General features: G+C 41.5%; 1 long non-coding RNA gene across 1 annotated transcript; it reads left to right on the top strand.

Moving 5' to 3' along the window:
• The first annotated feature begins 282 nt into the window (after nt 1-282).
• Nucleotides 283-6,614, top strand: LOC135327954 (uncharacterized). Its single transcript, XR_010388630.1, has 3 exons — nt 283-1,037; nt 2,700-2,782; nt 4,215-6,614. It is a non-coding gene; the product is annotated as an uncharacterized LOC135327954 (long non-coding RNA).
• The last annotated feature ends 5,773 nt before the right edge of the window (nt 6,615-12,387 follow it).

Genomic DNA, 12,387 nt, shown 5'->3' on the forward strand with positions numbered 1-12,387 from the left:
AACGGCCGCCGCGGCTCCGCCTCTCCTCGACTCCCCCCGCCTGCCTGCCTGCTCCCGGCCGCCGAGGCGCGCTGTTAAACGGCGGGCGACCCTCCTCCCGCTGTACCTGGACGAAACTGGCCGGGGCGGGGCGAGGCGGGTCCGGTGTTACTTCCCTTCCCTGCCGCTGGCCAAATATAGGCTTTTCCGGAGGAGCTGGGGACGGGGAGTGGGGACGAGTCCCTGGAGGAGCGGCGGGGAGGGCGGCGGCGGGGAGGGCGGCGGCGGCGAGAGCGGGGACGAGGGGCTGCCGGCGAGGGGGCCGCGGTGCCGCCGGCGGAGGGGGGCGGCGGCGCCGTGGGGACAGGCGCCCCGGCGGGACAGGCGGGGGGAGGCGGTTAGTCAGCGGGGCAGCTGGCGGGCGTGTTCGCCTGGCGGCGTGGGGGAGCGGCCCCGCACGGTGACACACAGGCCCGGGTGGCGCGGCGGAGCCCCGCTTGAGGCAGGGCCCGGGCAGGGGGGTTTCTCCCTCTTGCCGGGACAACTTCCACAGGTCGCTCCCGCAGCGCGTTTTGAGCCAGCCGATGGCTAATTTGTAATAAATAACGACATCAGTTTTGTACGTGTCCAGCGGCATTTTTAGAACTACCCAGAAAGCACTTACCTCTCAAATCTTGATAATCTCCCGGTAAACTGAGGGGGGAAAAAAACAACAACGCCTAGCTACACTATATACTATTGCTTACAGATATCCCTGTTCTTATTTTGTTTTTTAATCCTACCATCAAATGTGACACTAGGTAACTCCACGTTAGGACTACTCTGAAGAGAGCTGCTTCTGGTGCTGAAGGATCCCTATTTCCTCGTTCAGAGAATGTAGTCTTCAGTGCTTCATAAGGCCACGTTGCCCTGAGATGGAAACCTATAAAACAGCAGGCAGTGCCAGAGCCCTGCCAAGGTTGACGAGGAGGAGACACAGGAGAGCCTGCTTCTGTTTTTAAAATGGCTTCCCAAAGTGTGCAAGCGATGCCAAAGTGCAAAACAAAAGATAGGCTAAGGTACATTGAAATTATTTTCTGAAGCTATTCTTGAGTTTATTCGTTTAGTTGCTGAAGAAAAATAAGAAAAACGCAGTTTTTTTCTGAATGATTAATGATATGTTAGTGTCCTGGAAAAACAAGTTCTTTTAGTAAAGGGGAAAAACAGAATGACATTCCTCTAAGGCCGTTCCTGTGTTTATGTGAAATAAATGGTGTTTCCAAAGAGTGTTCTAACTTCCTCTTACCGGTGGTTACCGTGGCTATACAATAAAAATACATTGCATCTCCTTGTATATGCAGAGGTCAGTAATGAAACTTTATATAAAGCTTTCACATATGCAGGTTAGCTATCTTTGTGGGTTGGTCTGTGTGGCAGCGGTGCATCTTTGTTTTTGTATTGACTGTTACCTGCAATGCCCTTCCAAAGTCAAGTGAGAGCTATCTCAGATGAGTCAGGATTAACAGATTGTTATTTAGGTCTGTCCTGGTACATTCTAGGTTGTGCAGCACTTACCTTGACCCCTCTTGCAGTTTTGGGTGGCTTATTAATCTTACTAATTCCCCTCTGGTCTAGTTTGCAAGGACTGTCAAATAAGCAGCCTAAGTTTAGCAGTGTCTAAACTTGGAAGGACCTTAAAGACTCTGATACGGAGTTCTAACATTACTGGTGTCAAACAATGGCATTCTTAGTAAAGATGAACAGGATCAATAGGCTCAGAAATCGCTACCTTTTGTAAAGCTTATTTTCTAGGTGTATGTATTGATTTATGCAAGGTGAGAAGAGTTACCCGTTCATTTATCGAATTGCTATGCTGAGCTATGTAAGGGCTTGAAAACTAAGCAATGTAAGCTTGAAAACAAAGAAATTATTTATGATAGCCTTTTGCTTTTGTGTTTCTTTAAATATTGTACATTTACAAGAACAGGACAGAATGACTATGTACCAATTGTCCTGGCAATCTCCTGGCCCACGTTCTGCATAGGCAAACTTCTGTGCCTAATAATAAAAATCCAAGCTTTACACTGCAGTTGTGTAATGTTTACCAACCATAGTGGCTACTGCAGGTAATAGTGCTTCTTCTTCCACTTCCTCCAAATATCAGACTAGTCTTTGTCATTAGTATAAAAAAAAATAACCCAAACCTTTAGGGTCTGAGAGTTGAATGGACAGGATATTTGTGTGGACTGAAGAAGCCTGTTATAATTTTGGTCTTTTACTGTGACACCTAATGTGTTCCTTGAAGTGCTAGCTACCAGCTGTAGAAAGCCTTACCATAACTGCAGTGCAAAGATACGTTCAACATGTTGCTTTTTGAAATATAGCATCTAATTTGTCTCCAGTTTACAGAAGCTAATACAGAGCTCATTACATAAAATTTCCCCAGCTTTCCAAATCAAAAGATCTGTTTATACATATGAGCATTGCTCACTGTTGTAGGAGTGAAAAGAGTCACTCTGCATGATGTCATTCCCCAGAACTGTAATAGAAATTAGGGACCATTCTCGCATTAATTTCACCATCTTTCCTGGTTATTTTGAGGGAAGCTTTTCTGTGGAATCAAAGCCACTGGAGCAGACATCTGGTTAAAAGAATAAAAGGGCCCAAGTATTGAAGTAACTTCACAGATACCCCAGTGTCTGGGGGGTTGGGGAGTAATGGCTTTTTTGTTCCTTCTGCAGTGATACAAATGCCTTTCCTCTGGAAATACATGACTTGACTTACTTAAGTATAAATTAGCTTTCCCCAGTGTGCAGCTCTAAAGGTAAGGCTTTGCTTACTGGTTATAATGGGAAAAGTTTATCAATGCTTGGAGATATGTCCTCTTATCAAATAAATGAATGCTGATTAGGCAGTATAATGGAGGCCAGTTGTGGTTTACAATTCAGATAATGTGTTTGTAATGTTTAAATTATTTATCTACTCTATCATACAGCAAAAATAATTAAAAAAGTTTAAATCACCAGCATGTATGGCATGTGGGAAATTCAGATGGCTCATGTCATCTGTATTTTGAACTTTTGCACTGTAATTTACATGGGCTCCAGATCTGTTTTGAGAATAAAGTTCAGTTCACTAAAGTATTAATTCAAGAGCCACTGAGGTCAGCGGGAGATTTTCCTTTGACTTCAGTGGACTGCGGATCAGATCTAAGGAGGTATATGCAGCTCGTGCAGAAGTCCTTAAGAGCATTGGTGTGCTAATGAAAGCTGGCCTGGGGCTTCACGAAGTGATTTCCAAGTGTTCAGTGGAACTTGGTAAATGGGCTTGCCATACTACACAGGGCCAGAAAAAGGACAAAATCGACTTTCAGGTGAAGTTGCAGGGAAGCATGAGTCATCCCTTAAGTATCAGGAAATGATGCTAGGTGGGGCTGTTGCATGCAGAGATTGAATAGATGAGCAGAGGGAGTATGATTAGTTCAGCTGGAGTATTGGCAATCTAACTTTATGTGAGTTTTTTCACAGGCTCCAAACCTGGTCAATTTTGGGTGTACTCTCTTACAGATAATCAAAGGCTCATCCCTAAAAAAGGCTATGTATTATGCCCAATTTCAAAACAGTAGTACTATTGTTTTCCCACAAAAATAAGTTTTGAAAATTCATGATGAATTACAAGAGGTTGATGTGGCAGAAGTTATAAACAAGCAGAAATAGTCTTATGCTCAAAAATGTCAAAAGGTTATGTCAGTAGACACTGATACATATATATATATATAGTCTGCATTATAGATAAACTTGAGAACTTTATTGGGTGTCCAACTTTTATTGCTGACTAATACCTTCTACAAAGAGAGCCTTGAAAGGGCCATATCACGAGGGCAATACTGAGAAATTGTATATAGATTCTTGTCCTTGATGTGTTTCTGAAAATCCCATACCTTCACAAATCACGGCATGTTGCTACTCAGAGAACTGTAATAATGCTGACGCTTCAGCATATTTTTTCTGCCATTTGAAAAACACTACATAAACACTGCATAATCCTTATTTGAATAATGAGGAGCATAGCGAGCTTAAATGTTTTGGCCCTACAGAGCTGGTCAAATACAGAGCTAATAAAATAAATGAGCAATCATATGTCTTCTTGCTATACTAACTGTGTATGAACACTGTAAAAAGATACTTTACATGTTTGTTATTATTGGTCTGTTTCTAGATTTTTTTTCTTTGAATAATAACATGGTTTGTTTAAAGGTGTAACTGTCTGTTTTGCTGAAACTGGCAACACGCTGGAGATGGAAATTATTTCAGAGGCAGTAGCAGTGCTTGTGAACCTGTCCTCAGCTTCAGAAGCCCACAGCTGCACCCTTCTCCCCTGAGTTGGAGTCTTCTGACTGAAAGTAAGAGTATCTCCTATAAGAGGTAGACAACTGCTCGTTCGAAGGTTCATAAAACTAGACAGGGTGTAGCCACAGGAGAGAAATGCTCGTGCAATTAATGTGTGTTATATTTGCATCTTTGAGGATTATAGAAACCAACCTGTCTGATACTTTGTGGCATCCTAACCTCTCTGCCTGGCTTAGTCTTGGCTCCAGTGGGTGGAGTCACCACTAGCAGGCTGTGTCACCTTTGTCTTTACTTACAGGAGAATGTCTTCATCGCTCTTTTACCTACAGCTTTTTTAGCATATCTACTGTCAGCCTTTAAAACTGCTTAAAATGTGCAGCATTAAGGGTTAAAAAAAAAAAAAAAGGAATAAGCCTTCATCCAAACTACTTCATAGCAGAGAGACAAGCACATTACTTTCATACTGTGCCCAATCCCTCACAACACTGACTGATTTAGTGTATTTTGAAAAGGGCTATGAGGAAAACACGAGAACACTGGCTGTAGTAAGAGAAGCTCCATTTACACTAAAATGTTTCAATTCTGACATCTAGTTTAAAGCACTTTTCTGCCCTTTTAGCCATACTCTGTGAAAGAAGATACAGATGGACCTTTGTTAAAACACTTGTTAAAAATTGTCTGAGAGAGTCCTAAATAGTTTTTAGCAGGTTTTATAGCATTACAACATCTCTGTGCTGTAGGCAGAACCAAAGCAGATAGATATACAGACATATAGTTTGTCCTGTTTCTCAGTGTGGTGTTATCAAAAGTACCTTTCTCACTGCTGGGAGATATCTGCCATTAAATTTGCTTTGTGTTCAGGCAAAGCTAGGTATAAGGCAAGCTTTGGTGTGGATTTACAGTGTGTCAGTTAATCCACAAAAATAACTCATGGACAGAGTCGTATCCAGTAGTAAGCCGAAGAAATTTTCTCCTCACTGAAAATCGGGACATAGGCATGCACACTATAAATCCCCACCCAGTCTTGCCTCATTTCAACTTGTATATGTAGTCATACCCAAAGCAAAGGTTAATAAATATAGCAATGAGATGAGCAAACAATCTAGTCCCACAAACACAATTTAGGATAGGAACAAAATGGACAGCAGCATGTAAGGTTAAAAGACCTAGATGTTCCATAGGCCAGAGAATGCTTCTTTTTTCTCGTTGAAATAAATTGATTTCATGTTATAACCACTTCCCTAGATCATGGGTTTCCCTTACTTTTTCAGATGCTGGTAATGGCTGTTACCAAAGTCCATCTATTTCTCTTTGCACTTTAATTTACAGCCCTTGTACTAGTCATTTTATTGCTTCAATTGCTGAGTGAGAAAGCTTTTACAGCTGTTGATTATTGAACTCGGAGAAACAAGAAAGCTTTCTGTCTTTTTGTGGAGTAACTGTAGAGCCTACTGCTTCTTGTAAGTGGCATTCAATGTTTAACAAACTCTGGGAAGTCTGATTTAACTGTGTGGGCCCTGGGAGTGAAAAAGATTGCAGACTGTTTCCAGCTCACATTTTGACTTGGCTGTTTTTAGTCTATAAGGGTCTATCCTTAAGAGTTCTGCCTGTGTACCTCTGAACTTCAGGCTCTTCCATTTTTTGTAGCGTGAGGGGATTGGAGCCAAAATATTTGCACACAGAAATATTTTTTCCTGACTTGAGCAACTGTAGCTACATTAGTGTTGATTAATTCTTTTGTGGGATAAGTCTTATGAATGCTGTGCCATCAAAATAAGGCTCTTGACAATAGCAAAGTTATACTGTCTTAATTACTACTATTATTTCATATTGTAGGGGTTATGGTCACAGACAAGCATTCTACTGTGTTCAGCAGTATAACAGGGGAAAAAATAGATGGCCTGTGCTTGAAAGAGTTTAGGATTGAAATTAGGCAATCATTAAACTGAGAGGTAAATCTAAACTTCAGAATTGGAAAATGAGATGAGAAAGATTTGATGCAATTTACACATTTTGTCCAATTATAGAATTATAAGCCATCTAGCTAAAGCTTGAAGGCTTTATCCACTCAGCCAACTTTAATGTAAGAAATGATGCACTCAGCTTCAGGAGAAATTTAGAACATTATTTTGAAAGCACTACAGTTCTTGTACTTTTGATCTCTCTAAGTAAAAAGATATATATATTTCCTGGATAATAAGCTGCTTGAATCAGATCTTTTATGGTTTTGTGTACTATTGTGTACATCTGTATTAAAATCAATAAGAATATGCATGTGTTTTTATTCACTAAATATGAATGGAGTATTTTCAGCTGATGTCATTGAATAAAAATGTTTTTTGATCTAAGTAAAACTGCTTTAAGTTTTATTGTTTCAGTTACATTTTCACCAAGAAGATTTTTGAAGTCTAATGCTTTCTGGTCATTTCTGAGAGGAAAGCGGAGAAAACTTCCAAGTTGAAGAGCTCACATTTTTCAATCCAAATGTAGGCACCTTGCACATGTATGGTACAGTGGGAGCTGCTGGGCACAGCCCCTCCTTGTTCCTGCACCTGCGCCTCAGGAAGCCTGGTGCTCTCAGCAGCTGAAACAAATGGCTCCAAGGTCATCGTGGTATAGAGGAATCTGGTTTATGAGTGCTCTTTGAACAAAACAGTTTGAAGAAACTGGATGCGCACAACTGGATAACAAATAACTATGCTTATTAAATACTCACAAATGTGCAATGTAAAATTTCCAGTGGCTTTTAAAAGTTAGAATATGGTGGGTGACAGCAGAAGGTTCAAAAATCATGTAGAGGGGTACTGTGCTCTTCATCTCTTTTCCCTTTAATGTAAAGTATGCATTTTAGAGTTGTAAGTTACTGTTATTGAGAGATACAACATTAGTTCCTCAACGGCATTTTTGTGACAGGATGATGAAGAGCTAATATGTAATCTATCTCACCTATTTATTTTGACAAAAGAATTGGAAGTCTTCAGATAAGACTATTTCATTTACAACCAGCACAGAAATGACAGGCCTTAAAAATAATTCTTCAATGCTTCCACTGTTTGTTTTGAATTAAATTCACACAGAATATTTCAGTCTATTTATAGCAGAAATGAACAGCAAGCTCAAACTTACGTCCTCAATACTGTACGTGGAGTTGCTGCCACAGAGCGTTTGGCTGTTCTGAAGGAGGCAGAAGCAGCATGTTTAGGCATGTAGTGTGTTTGCTGGTGACTCTGACATTCTTTTACCATTTGCTGTACTAGTCTAACAGTACATTACCTGGTCACTGCATAATTTCCAAATGGTATTTTATATGGTTTCTGAGTTTCTCAATACCTCAGAATAACCACAGCTACGCTTGGACTTAGGTTTAGAAAAGACTAAGAAGTTCTTTTCAAGTAAACAAAACTGAAAAAAATTTCCATGTGCATTCATCCATCATAATGACATATACTTATGTGGCTCTAGACCATTTTTAGTCTTAATCATACTGTAACATTTGTCAATAGCAAAGATTTAGCTGTAAGGCTCCTTCGCAGTGTCCTTACTTGCTACTTCAAGTAGCAAACAGGTAAGCTATATTCAGACTGTGGTGCTTAGTCCTAACCCAGGTACCACAATGCTTTAATGATCTGTTTCACAAAACTCATCTAAATCTTTATTCTCCCTTCCCACATAAAAGAAATATGGACCTGAACCCACATTTATTACCAGCAACCAGTGCACTGCACCCTTTGTTATGAAAGTGTTACTGCATGCCCAAAGTTTGCTTTTTACATGAAAGCTTCAATTTAGTTATTTATCTTTAGGAATCAAGCTGTCACCTTGTGCATGTTCCATCTAGAACATACTTGAACAAGAGGCTGGTTTCCCCCTGACAAGATCAGGAGTACTCTTGACAGGGAACAGATCTATTTTTCCTCTAGTTCACACTTTGCAATAAGTAGGAAAAGTCTACAGATCTATTTTTCTCTAGTTCACACTCTGCAATAGGTAGGAAAAGTCTGTCATCTGAAAAAAATGTTTATTCTATTTTGAACAATGGTCCATATTTAAAAAAGGCAATGTTTCTTCTTCATGCCTTTCTTTGAAGAGAAGTAATTGGTGCTTTTCTAATGCTACTTTATCTTTCTCAAAGAAAAAAAATCCTGGAAAGGATATCAGAGATAGAAGCATTTGCTTTCCTATCTTAGAAATGTTAAAAGATAGGAAAAAAAAGGTATTTTTCTTCAGTGAGGCTTCTGAATCTATATGTAAACAACTCATTCACTGAAAAAATTTAAGATTGTTTTTTAATTTAAAAGAAGAAAACTGCTCTGTACCTGCCTTTTTGGACCTAGCTACTGTATTTAAACAACTCAGTTCCAGAGTATTTATGGAAATAAAAACTTGCAAAAAGCAAGATGTAAGACTTCAAAACCAGGTCTCACTGGTTACATAAAAAAAGCAGTTCAAACTGTGATAACATAAACATGAAAAGGAGCTAAACTGATTTACATGTACAACATAAATTCAGAACAGCAGTGCTAAATCCACTGTATGAACCCAGACAAATGCTACATCATCTCTGTTTGAATTGCTTGTAGTGAAACAGTGCCCCCTGATGTCTAATGAGTTACTTAGAACAGAGAACTAAAATTACATTCTAGATATTGGAAGAATTGTATAAACTTTCAAAAGCTGTACTTAATGTTATGTAAGGTTGCGAACCAGTTAAGTCCACTATCTCATACACAGGATTTACTGTGTGGTAAAGTTCTGTTTCATTATTGTCACCCTGCCCAGCACCTTTCACCATGTAAATAGAGACCTGCCAGCAGGATATACTCAACCCAAGAGTACAAAACAATTGTGTATTGGCTAACACCCAGCAAAGATACGCAGTAGGCTATGCATTGGTATGCTCTTCACATCCAACTGGAGACCGGACCATCTTTGCTGGCCAAGCGAGCATCAGTCAGGAGGGAGGGGTCAGCCCCTGGTGCTCCTGGAACAGATGTTGAACAGTGCTGAGCTGCCAGCTGCTGACTCCCTGATTTTTCCTTCAGGATTTTGTATCTTTCCAGGTTGATGTTTTTCCTCTTAAATCCTTCAGTCATCCCTGCCTCAACAATGCTATCTCAGGCTGTAGAGTCCCACAAGATCAGAAAGGTAAAATTGCAGGCCTTCTAAAAACTTTACAATTTGCTCAAGAGTCCGAGCCAACATTATGCAGCTGGGCTCTGTATCAGAGCTCAGTCCAGGTCCTGGGGGCAGGGCGAAGCTACAGAAGGGGTTGCCAAGAGTGGATCACAGTATCTGTTGAATAGCTTGATTGTTAACAGATCTTAGAGAGTGAAAAGGAAAAAAAAATCTTTTCATACTGTGTTGCAGAATCACTATCTCCAAAAAGTCCATTCTAGAAAGGAAAAGGCTACAAGAAAAAACAAACAAAAAACAGACAAAGTCTGGGAAGCTCTGTGTGGAAAAAGATCTACTTTGAAAGCCCCCTTATATTGGTAAGATAAAGCATACAATCTGAAGATGCAAAATATAAGAATGCAAACACTTTGAAATTATCATAGCACTTTCATGTTTTCCAGTACTGCAAAAAATGACAGAAGCTAGCTTCCTAGTTTGAATGGTTTATTACAGAAGTTTTTAATGACTTTTCTTCAGTTTCCACAGCTGTTAACTGAAAAGTACTTTGAGGGCCTTAGATAAAAAGTGTTACACATAAAGAGTAGCATGAACATGTTGTAAATTTTGGGAGGAAAAACAGAAAACAACTTAATGCAGTTTGACTCAAACCTGAATACATATTTATGAAGAGAGAACCTCAGTGGAACAGACTTCTGTCTGACTGATTTATCTGCTCCCTGCTGCCAGGTCTCTTGATTTCATCATATTCCCTACAGAGATGGTTTTAGTTCATACCTACCGCTTAATATATTTCCTCCCTCTCTGGAGTACACAATCAGAAAGCTGATATGACCTTTCCCTGCATATAATCACTAACCAGGAGTACCTAAATAAAGATATCTAGCAAAGTATTAATAAAAGATGAGGGAAGAGTAAAAAGGCCTGTCCTATCATTACCATAACAAATGAGACCGTTTGCCCTTTAATTGGCCTGTAGAGGAGGAAGCAATGAAACCCAATGTATTTCTTGCCATCTTCCTGGACCAAATCTTTAGCTCTTAAAATAAAAGACAGCAGTAAGATTTCACATGGAATCTTACTAGTTCAGAAAGTTTTTCTTTTCTTTCTTTTTTTTTTTTTTTTTAACATTTCAATAGGCTGCCTTAGACTAATTGCATAATATTACATGCAAGTAATTGCTTGCCTGGAAAAGTAACACTAAAGTATTGCATTTGTGTTTCTTTGCATTTGTTTGCAGGTAAGTATATTTTGCATTTATATATATATGCATTTCTTTGAAAGTAAGCATATTTTCTTCTCTCTTACAGGCTATGTTTTTTTGTAGAGATGTTTTAAAGGAGCTTTTACAATGTTATCAGAAAGCCGAGAGATAACAGTTGAACAAAGTTTTAAAGTGGCTTCTTACATGGGAAAGGGCAAAAGCCACAAACCCACTGATGCACAGCAGCAACGCTTTGCGCTAACGACTCACACTGTGCAGCTAGCATCCCTCTTCTCCCCAGCCACAAAATCCCAAGCGCACCCTGGTCTGCCTGGCACCGGGCTGCGACAGCAGCGCACCCCAAACTCTCTGCTGGGGGCTGAGCTGCAGAAAATACACCTTTCCAACTTGCTTTGAAGCCCAATGCGGCCAACGTGCGCCTGCAGCCTCCTGGCTTGCCCAGGGGCCCAGGCTGGGTATCTGCGCGCACTGCATTGTCACGCAAAACGACAAAAGGAGCAGAGAGGTTTTTAGGTCAATGCAGTCTCCATTTTCCACAATTTGAGCTCTGCAGGGTTGGGGTTTTCAAGCTTTTCCTGGGAGCCGTGGACAGTGGGAAAGAACAAAAGAGCTGCGTGCATCCAGGAGTCCGATTCTCAGGAGAAACATCCAGTAACACAAACATTCATTACACAATCATCAGCTTATGCCACTTCTTATAAATGAGCAGACAGGAATAGAGTATCAAATCAGATAACCTCCAAATTATTATCTTTTTCTTGTATTGACCTTTTTTTTTGTTTTTTAAACCTTCTTTCCTATAAATATGCCACTTTGCACCCCTCCCTCCCTGCAGCCCTGTGCTCCCGCTCTTTCCACGCTCGGAGAGAAGGGCTGAAGCGCCTGAGCAGCCGACATCGCCTGCCCTCCCGCCTAGCAACAGCGCTCCCCGTTCCTGATTGGTTGGGAGGACGCCCCCCCCCCCCCCCGCTCCGACCACTCCTCCTAGCGCTCCCCAGGGCGGCAGAGGGGTGAGGCAGGTGAGCGTGCTTTGCCTTCCGATTGGCGGAGGTGGCTCCCTGCCGCGCTGCGATTGGCGGCGAGGCGCGCCATTTCGAGCTGGGAGGCGGGGCGCTGGGCAGCGTGCCGAGGGGGGTGCTCGCCCCGCCCTGCCCCGCCTGAGGTGGGTGAAGGGCGCGGAAGGGGCGTGGTGCCTCCGTGAGGGGCTCGCCGGTAACCGCGCTCGCGCGTGAGGGCTTTTACTTTTTTTTCTTTACTTTTTTTTTTTTAAATTGTAGGCGGGTTGCTGCGAGCCTGCCTGAGCCCTTCAGCAGGGACGTGCTGAAGATGTGAGAGCGCTCTTTGCGAGGAGGTCACTTCCCACAGGGGGTGGCCTGCAGGGCGGTTGCCTCCTGCGGTGGTTATCCCGCCTCCCGCTGAGGGTTGGTAGCCCACTTTTGATTCTGGGGTGGTAACTGGCAGCTTCCCCCCAGATACACCTCCCCGAAACACTCTGTTGTACAAAAATGCCCCTGTCTCCTGTCCATAGGGACAGTGCTCACACTCTGTTCGGTATCACCTTGATTTTATAGTTACAAACACCTGTGGTCTTCCTTGGTTACAGCTTCAGATTCTCTCATTAAAGAAGTTCGATTTCCAGTGGCTCTAACCAAGTATTTAAAGTGTTGAATTCTTAAATTATTTTTTAATGTCTCATGGTTTAATTATAGTTCTGTGGCATTA

The sequence above is a fragment of the Dromaius novaehollandiae genome, chromosome 3, assembly GCF_036370855.1.
Source record: "Dromaius novaehollandiae isolate bDroNov1 chromosome 3, bDroNov1.hap1, whole genome shotgun sequence".
Lineage (NCBI taxonomy): Eukaryota > Metazoa > Chordata > Aves > Casuariiformes > Dromaiidae > Dromaius > Dromaius novaehollandiae.